Here is a 7,500-nt window from a genome sequence, read left to right on the forward strand (position 1 = left end):
TTGTCGCTTTTTTTTCCCAACAGGCAAGTTAGGATTGAAAACATTTTGTGTCGGAGACAATCATTCTGTTACCGTTTTCTACTAAGTGGGACCAGATTCTGAGTTGGAAAACACCACCCGCTATCCAGACTGAGAACAGATTTGTGTGTGTGTGTGTTGGAAAACTTGCAGTTTCCACTGGTTAGAACAAGCGCTGCTTGTGTGTGTGTGCCAGGTGGCTCCACTTCAATCTTCGATGATTTTTAAGCTCTGGCGTTTACAGACAGTCACGGATCTGCGCAGAAACTCTTGAACTGTGTGTGGAGCAGAGAACGTGTGTGGTTCAACATTTTTACCTGTGGTGATGCAGGGGTATTACCGGGATTAAAACAGAAAAAGATATTGTCTAGGGCTGAACAGAGTGGTGGCGGAAGGGTGAAATTGTTTACAGAAACTCTATGTGAAAGCCTGGAGGTGTTATACTGACTGCGTGGAATGCTGCTGATTCTCCATTTTGGCTTAGGTGAGTCGGGAAATGTCGGTCTCATGCAGACTCTGTCTTCTTTTTTCGTATTTTTGTTCTTGTTTGGTTCTTCTTCGTTTTGTGTGTTGATGAAATAACACCTTCTTCTCTCTGTTTCTATTGGTTTCTCTGTCGCTCTGGTCAAATTATACCTTATTCTCTACTTTTCTGCCTGATTCTATGTCTCTATATCTCTTTCTTTACGTCGCGATATAACCTTGAATGGTTGAAAACGACGTTAAACACCAAATAAAGAAAGATATCTCTTTCTTTACGCACGTGTGTATGTGTGTGTGTGTGTGTGTGTGTGTGTGTGTGTGTGTGTGTGTGTGTGTGTGTGTGTGTGTTTCTCTCTGTGTGTCTCTCTCGCTCTAATTTGTCTTGATTACTTAGTGATTCCACTTGTTTCAGTAAACTGTAGTCCTGCAAGTGTCCATCGCTCGAAGTGGGGAGGGAGGGGGGGGGGGGGAGTGAGCGAAAGAGAGAGAGTGAGCGAGAGAGAGACAGATCATATGCGTGTTTGTGTGTTTGTGTGTGTGTGTGTGTATTTGATCGAGAGAGGGAGAGAGAAAAAGAGACTGAATGTGTATGTGAGCCACCAATTTGAAAGTGTGTGAAAATGCGTAAAACCACCCAACGTGCAACAAACTCTGATAAAAGTGTCGTTTTTTTCCACACAAAACATAAAGTTAGTTCCGTTGAAACCAGAGAAAGGTCTATGTTAGTGCTCGCCTGTCGCCATTGCCACTTGCATATTACGATTTTATGGCAGTCTGTGAATAATTAACCATTCAAATGAGGAATCGAGACCTTTTGTGGAATTGCAACGTGTTAATGCTCTCATAACTCGCTTTTGTTTGTCGTTGACAGCAGTTAAAATCTGATTTAATATGAAAGTTTAGCATTTGTTACTCGGTTGTACATTAAACAGGGTAACATCAGATCCTACTGAAGACCAGTTTTTGAATACTTTGTGTTTTATCTCGTTTTCTTAGTTTAAGTTGTGATTTGCGTGCCTCGTGGAATATGTATATAAATTATATAATACGAAAGCAATTTTTGGTAAAAATTAAAAAATTTAAACCATCTTCAGGTTCACCATTATTTTTAGGCCTTCTTCCATGTGGTTTATTAACAGCTCCTAAATAATGGAACATGTATCGTTGTTTAACATACTCAAACAGATAGTGTCAAGGGAAAAAAGTCAGAACAGCACCTCCCATGCATCTATTATAGCAAGGACTGGAAAGTTAGCTACATGACTATACAGTAGAGAAACATTCGTTGTAGCATGTATTATAGCAAGGACTGGAAAGTTAGCTACATGACTATACAGTAGAGAAACATTCGTTGTATAGATATGTGTGTGTGCCTCCACAGGCGACCAAGACGTATTATCTGAACACTTGCTTGGCATCTTTATGCGCACTTCTTTACAGCAAGCTCTTGAAAGTGGTCACCTGCAAACAGACACAGACGTTTATAGACTTTGTCTTCGTTACTCTGTTTCTCGTCAGTCGTTGAAGACGTGTATCACTGGAACAGTCGCCCATGGCAGTTTTACTTTCGGGCACTGCGCCTCCTGAATGTCAACAGCTTACTTGCACGATTTAAATTAAACCATAAAATATTCAGTGACTTTCTCATAAAATGAGTTAAGTTGTTTTTCAACGATTTTCGGAAATAACTCTGTCGGGTTTGTATGGGTTTTGAAAGAGTGAGTGCCCTTGTTTTTAGTGAAGCAAACAATCCACACTTGCTCCTGTCCACGTCTTTTAGACACACCACCTCGCTAGCGATTGGCCTATAATGTCACGAGGGAAAATTACACAGCACGTGTGAATTGTTTGTCTCACTTCAAGGAGGGCATTCACTCCTCCACAACGCATACACACCCGACAGGGTTATTTCCCGGAGTTTTTCTGTTCTCATGCAGTTTTTCAACTTACATCAAGTGTAACAAAATATATATATACATAAAAAAAGGGGGGAACACCGTTTAACGACTGCACAAACATAGCTATTGTCAAGAAAGAAAAAAGCCAGAACAGCGAGCATCAGGTATTAATCACATTAAAGCTTTGTCTGCTCACATATAGTAAAGAAACAGTCGTGTCTAAACAAGTGCAAGTAAATCTACCTGTTGCATAGTGTGCCTCATGGAGCGTTCAAGACGTGTATCACTTGAACTGTTGGCTGGCATCTTCACGTCTTGGCACCGTGCCTCCAATTTCCAAACTCCAAACAGTTTACTTGCAAGATTTGCAATCTTTAATTCGACATGAATTTTGCTGAAGTGATGCATGTGGATCGTCAAAAACAAAATTCCGAGCAGCGCTTCATACCTACAACTTACTGCTAGCTATACATAGTGCTATTGATACAACTTACAGCTAGCTATGCATAGTGCTATTGATAGTAAAGAAGCAGTTGTTTATGGGTGTGCTGGTTACATTGTGTGGCTTACGGGTTGCTCAAGGTGTGTATCACTAGAACAGTTGTCTGGCATCTTCATGACTGTTCTGGCACTATGCCTCCCAGAGACAGAGAGTGATACGCACCATGAATGCTGGCTTCGCTTTTAATTGACGCCTGCTAACAGGTGACATAGCCACAACCGCACTGACACGCACTTGTCTGGTGAATGCTTGTCTTCCAATCACACTATTTTCTTTTTTGCAGCAACACCCCATGGCCACCGGTTCCGTCTCTCCATCTCTCTGTCTGCCTCCCTCTTTCTCTGTTTCATGTCTCCGTGTGTGTGCGGTGTTTCTGTGTGTGTGTGTGTGTGTGTGCCCCTCTCTCTCTCTCTCTCTCTCTCTCTCTCTCTCTCTCTCTCTCTCTCTCTCTCTCTCTCTCTCTCTCTCTCTCTCTCTCTCTCTCTCTCTCTCTCTCTCTCTCTCTCTCTCTCTCTCTCCCCCCTTGTTGCAGTATGCACGCTGTAAACACAGCAACAGTTTTCAAGATGCACGGAACGCAGCCTGAGCCGGCTTGGAGAGTTTGTGTATGTGTGCAAGTGAAAGGATGCTCTTATTGTCACGTGGCAGCCAGGGATGAGGTGCACGAAGCGAAACTGGGTGCCACCCAACTGGGTAGGGGAACAAGCCGCGGGGTCTGATTGGGTCAAATCTGTAAGAAAAAAAAAATCGCAATGTCAACCAATCCGACACCGGGGCTGCGTACCACCCCCCCCCCCCCCCCCCCCCCCAGTACCACCCGTGGCACCCAGTTTCGCATCGTGCATCTCAGCTCTGGACCGTACTTTGGTGATATAATGATATACACGATGGTTTACACAGGAAGGAAGATATCTTTACACGTCCAAGTAGAAGGATGTAAAAGCCTAGACGGATCAAGGATGATTTACAAGAGGTCCAGATGAGATCTATCTTTTACACCATTTCTTCATCATCATCATTCCAATTCCACACTGCATGGAGCCCAGCCAGGCCAAATATATCGGCCAGGCTGTAGCATTTTGACTGTGTGTGGCCAAGAAGAAGAATATAGATCTTTTTTCTTTATTTGGTGTTTAACGTCGTTTTCAACCGTTCAAGGTTATATCGCGACGGGGAAAGGGGGGAGATGGGATAGAGCCACTTGTTAATTGTTTCTTGTTCACAAAAGCACTAATCAAAAAATTGCTCCAGGGGCTTGCAACGTAGTACAATATAAGACCTTACTGGGAGAATGCAAGTTTCCAGTACAAAGGACTTAAGATTTCTTACATACTGCTTGACTAAAATCTTTACAAACATGGACTATATTCTATACAAGAAACACTTAACAAGGGTAAAAGGAGAAACAGAACCGTTAGTCGCCTCTTACGACATGCTGGGGAGCATCGGGTAAATTCTTCCCCCTAACCCGCGGTGGGGAGAAGAATATATATATATACAAGTTTGGACGGATCTACAAGAGGATTTACAAGAGGTCCAGATGGAATGGATAGACATCTTTAAACATCGTTTCTTCATCACCCCCTGAAACCACTCTCCACCTCTTCGACCTAACAATACCCTTATCATACTCGAATCAGTGAATCCACTCCGAGATGAAAGGGGTCGATGTTTGCAAGGCGCGAGCTGCTGATTCATTGTGCAGTATAATTGACTTCGATCACACCCTGTTGAACTGGTCGACCCCTTGCTGCGAATCGGGTAGCGAATGGGTACCCCGAGTACATACACACAAAGATGACGGAAATGAAGCCCCAACGAGATGCTAATGGAGTGCTCTTCGTCAAAACAAGGTTATCTACTCGGGAGTGTATGAGGTGTGTGAGCGAGGAGGTGAGACGGAGTGGAACAATAGGTGATCTGGAGAGTGTGTGTGTGTATGTAGGGGGGAGGGGTGGGGAGGGGGAGGGGATTAGGGATACTGTACATGTCCGAAATGATAGTGGAGAAAGCTTTGTCAAAACAATGTTATGTACTCAAGAGTTTATGGTGCGTGGACACTCCGTTTGTCCGTAAGCAAGAGCTGACGCTTAAAAAAAAAAAAAAAAAACAGAAAAAAAGAGATGTTTTCAGGGTTGATGGGGATGTGGGCGAAAACAGGGTAGGCGGAGTGGATCGAGACGCGAGCGGGGGTTGGGTGGTGGTGGGAAGGGGGTGGAGAGGGAGATTAATTAAACCAATGCTAATGAAGAAGACTTCGTCAACCAAATGTCAACAACTCGGAGTTTATGACGTGTGAACGTGCGAGTAGAAACGGGATGGAGGAATAAATGATCAGGATGGAGATAAGGGCTGCATTCCCTGGCTGCTCACGGGCAACACGTCGTTAGTGTGATATCTACTGAGTGTATCGATATTATTAAGGAAATGTGAGGACATCATCAGCAGCAAAATCATCATCTTCATCATCATCATCATCATCATCATCATCATCATCATCATCATCATCATCATCTTCATCAACCTTATGTGAAGACAGATCTATATAACATTGGATGGAGAGACAAGTGTGTGTGTGTGTGTGTGTGTGTGTGTGTGTGTGTGTGTGTGTGTGTGTGTGTGTGTGTGTGTGTGTGTGTGTGTGTGTGTGTGTGGGAGCTGGAGAGAGACTATTTAACATCACTTAATTATGACTCGGTGTGTCTGCTATGAATTAGTACAGGACGAATTTACACAAACACTGAATAGCGCTGAATGTCCCGAGTGGGTTTTCGGTGGTCTATGTGACAGTGACATTTGGTAACGATGCAAGATAATTGTTTTATTCATAGATGTCACTAGCGTTTAGCGGGTGTCATGTTTTTTTGGTAGTGGCAATTAGTTCCCCATTTCTATAGAGCGTGTGCATGCACAGAGGTGCTTCGATCATTTTTGACGCCAGAATAATATGCTTTTGAGAAAATGCTCGACAGTTGTTATATTTGATGGGTTCGCAGTTCAAACAAAGGTCATGTTTTGTTTATTTATTTACAAACAAAAAGACAAGAATATGCTTTTGTCAAACACTAGGGGGATGTTGTTTTGTGCCAGCAGTCAGCAAAACGCCGAAACGTGTGTCAAATCGCCGAAACGTGTGTCAAATCGCCGAAACGTGTGTCAAATCGCCAAAACGTTGGCCGTCCTTTCTGAACATCTGCCGAACTGTTTTAACAGCATGTGAAAAGTGACTCCCGCCTCAAATTTCCAAGGATTGCCGAAACTACCTTGTTGGCTAATTTGCTAATGAAAATTCAATTCAAACACCATCCCCGAAGGTCTGTACAATTGGTCTTGTTGCACATACAACAACGCCTGGTATTTTCTGCACAAAGCATGATCAAACACCATCCCCGAAGGTCTGTACAATTGGTCTTGTTGCACATACAACAACGCCTGGTATTTTCTGCACAAAGCATAATCAAACACCATCCCCGAAGGTCTGTACAATTGGTCTTGTCGCACATGTATACAACAACGCCTGGTATTTTCTGCACAAAGCAGGAACTATCATGTAACATTTCATAAAGATCGGTCCAGTAGTTTTGTCTGAATCGCTCTACACACACGCGCGCACAGACACACACACACACACACACACACACACACACACACACACACACACACACACACGCACACACACACACACACACAGACACACACACACACACCACGACCCTCGTCTCGATTCCCCCTCTATGTTAAAACATTTAGTCAAAACTTGTAAAAAGAGAATCGGACAAAATACATTATAAAGAAGTACGAATGAAGAAGTAAAGCACCGAACCACCACTGTTCCCCCACAGGGTACCTCCCCCCCCCCCCCACCACTGGGAGCAGATAACTGGAAATTGGGCTCACTAACACAAAAGTGCGGTCCCAGAGGCACCACTTGGCCTATCTCTTTGGGAGGAGTTCTGCGATTAATGATGGTCTGCCGGTGCTGCTGAGTCGCCAGGGGCACTCTTATAATGGTCCACAAGCCGCAGATTGAGAACTGAACTGTAAGTACAGTTGTACTCTGGCCAAATCAACACCGCGGGAATCAGATGTGTACTTTGGGGAGAGCTTAACTTTTGCAAGTATTGTCAACGGGCATTAGATGTGTACTTTTGAACATAGTTGAACTTTGGCTGAAATCATCAACCCCGGGGATCAGATGTGTACTTTGAGCTGAGCTTAACTTTGGCAAGAATTGTCAACGGGCATTAGATCTGTACTTTTGAACATAGTTGAACTTTGGCTTAAATTATCAGCGGGGATCACATGTGTACTTTGAGCAGAGCTTAACTTTGGCAGGATTTTCAACGGGCATTAGATGTGTACTTGTGAACATGGTTGGACTTTGGCTGAAATCATCAACGGGGATCAGATGTGTACTTTGAGTAGAGTTGTACTTTGGCCCAAGCATATAATAGCATGCAAATTGCACATAAAGAAGAGCTTAACGTTGACAAAATCACCAAGGGCTGTGAAATTTGTGCTTGAATAGAGGTGCGTGCACTTTTACTAGATCATCAGGGAACTTTTTGCTACATCATCAGTTAACAGTTTGCTGCATCA

General features: G+C 43.5%; 3 protein-coding genes across 3 annotated transcripts in view; all 3 read left to right on the top strand.

Moving 5' to 3' along the window:
* Window positions 1-7,500, top strand: part of LOC138966079 (orexin receptor type 2-like) — a 302,367-nt gene that overhangs the window by 206,575 nt on the left and 88,292 nt on the right. The window lies entirely within an intron of this gene.
* LOC138966081 (heparan sulfate glucosamine 3-O-sulfotransferase 5-like) overlaps window positions 1-7,500 on the top strand; it is a 222,025-nt gene that overhangs the window by 55,140 nt on the left and 159,385 nt on the right. The window lies entirely within an intron of this gene.
* Window positions 1-7,500, top strand: part of LOC138966078 (heparan sulfate glucosamine 3-O-sulfotransferase 5-like) — a 154,823-nt gene that overhangs the window by 1,756 nt on the left and 145,567 nt on the right. Inside the window, exon 1 of the mRNA XM_070338164.1 lies at window positions 1-502. This exon is cut by the window's left edge and continues 1,756 nt beyond it. The gene's annotated coding sequence lies outside the window, so the exon portion shown is untranslated. The remainder of the gene's footprint in view (window positions 503-7,500) is intronic.

Source organism: Littorina saxatilis, linkage group LG5 (genome assembly GCF_037325665.1).
Source record: "Littorina saxatilis isolate snail1 linkage group LG5, US_GU_Lsax_2.0, whole genome shotgun sequence".
Taxonomy (NCBI): Eukaryota; Metazoa; Mollusca; class Gastropoda; order Littorinimorpha; family Littorinidae; genus Littorina; species Littorina saxatilis.